Raw genomic sequence first — 2092 nt, 5'->3', positions numbered from 1 at the left:
TAGAAGACATTTAATTCCAACAATGTTTGCGCTTTTTCCAAACGCTTCATAGGATCAAAATGAAGCTTGCAGCAGTTCATTCTGTTGAAGGGAACATTATTGTAAATCCTATTATAAATTCAGAAGCAAGGTTAACGTTAGAGATAAAATTTTGATTTTTACGATGGTGGGACCAAGTATTGTAAAAACAAGGCTTTTTAGTGAGTTAGGAAGCTTAAGGAACATAAACGTACTTGTGGTTGATTGTGATGCACATATAATTTATAATTCTGTCCAACCAAGCCGCAATATTTTACTGCTCAAAACAGAAACTGTAATTGTCAAAATTTACAAATATTTACACATTATCACAGTTGTTATAACTGAGTGACAAAATTTTTGTGATGAAGTATTTTTTTGTATTTATCAAAACATAATGAATTTGATGAATACAAAGCATATTTTAGATGGTAGAACATGCTTTCTCTCCTTGCTGCCAACTATGAGCTGTAGTTTAGGTATGCACGTGCCTTTGAAGAAGGACTTTGTAAATCAACGTAGGGCATTGAACTTTCTATAAAAGATTCTGACAAATTTTGGTTGTATTTTGTTCAAAATCAGTTGGGATTTTTTTTTTAAATTAGTACATTCAAAGGAGGAAACGTCAAAACTTCAGATTTGAAGCTTTTGGTGAATTTTAATAATTGAGAAAAGAGCTTGTGAAGAGGAAAACATTAAAATTATCTCTATAAAAGGCGAGGGAAGAGCAGAACAAGTTAAACAATATTAGAACAAACTAAATTTAAAATTTAATTTTGAATTATTATAATTGCACCTCGGAGTACATTAAATTGCAGGAAGAATTTCTTGATAGAACTTTTACTTTATTAAAAACTTATATTCTGTATTGGAACGGAATGAATTCAGAAGGTCTGATGTTGGAACACCTTCATTTGGCAAAGCCTTGAAAATAATAATAGAGACGATGCATTTGGGGGCATTTTGTCTTGTAGCAATAATTGTTAAAAAATAGAGGCAAAAGGCAATTCTTTTAAAAATACTTGGTCTACAGTATTTATACCTTTCAAGATAAAGAACATTAGAGAATGGATGAAGTGCTCTGCCTACCTAAAAGTGGGGTGTTAGTGGAAGTGCTGAGCAAGGGGGAGTCAAATCCATGCCCTTTATGCGTGTCTCTTTGTGTGAGGACATATGCTAGCCCTCTACGGCACTGACTGGTTACTCCAGGCGATGACACCGTACTGCGGGCTCAGTGTTTGGCCTCTGCTTTTAGCAAGTTTGGTGCCCAGGGTTTGTGGTAGCCAGGTAAGACTTGTGGAAAGGAACACTGTGTTATGTAGCTTCTATGGAGCAAGCCCTGGGGCAGCTGACTGACCTGCAGAGAATTGGCACTCTTTTTCACCTTTCTAGAATGTCCTCTGCCACGATGTCTCTGGAAGACATGTGCATGGGCCATAAACATCTTCATGCCCTATAATCACTCTGTAAGGTCCATCCACACATCTCTACCCCAGACTTGTCACCGACTCTCCAAGTCTCTGAGCAAGCAACCACACCACTAGCCATTGCTTATGAATCATTGTAGATTTCTCTCCCAGGCCATTTCTCCTTCCACAGGAAGTGACCAGATGTTCCACTTGAAGTTCTGCCTCCCAGGATCATTTCCTTCACGACTGCCTTTCAGGACCATCCCTGAGTGTGATGTAGTAAGGTAGGCATCCACTTCTGGCTGGTGCCGGCATATCACACTGACTCATCTGTAGACAAGGTCTGTGCTTTACCTTCTTCTGATAACTGGACATAATAAACTCACTCAGAGGCCATGGGTGTGGGTTCAGGAAGAGGTGGTAAAGCAGTGGGAACAGTAGCCACGGGAACCAGAGCCAGCTGTTGGTAGTTTGCCTGAACCCTCCAGACCTGCTTGGTCTTGCTCTCATGTATGCCACTTCCAATGTGTAATGGAATGTTGCCATGCATGTCCAACTTGGTAGTTTGGCGGGTTCAATTCATGATGGATACTCAATACGTGATGAACAGTCGGCTTGCACAGTCAACTTGGTATCCTTTGGTGATGTGTAAAGCCTCTACCAGA

The sequence above is a fragment of the Neofelis nebulosa genome, chromosome 1 (assembly GCF_028018385.1).
Source record: "Neofelis nebulosa isolate mNeoNeb1 chromosome 1, mNeoNeb1.pri, whole genome shotgun sequence".
NCBI lineage: Eukaryota > Metazoa > Chordata > Mammalia > Carnivora > Felidae > Neofelis > Neofelis nebulosa.
This window is presented reverse-complemented; position numbering follows the sequence as displayed.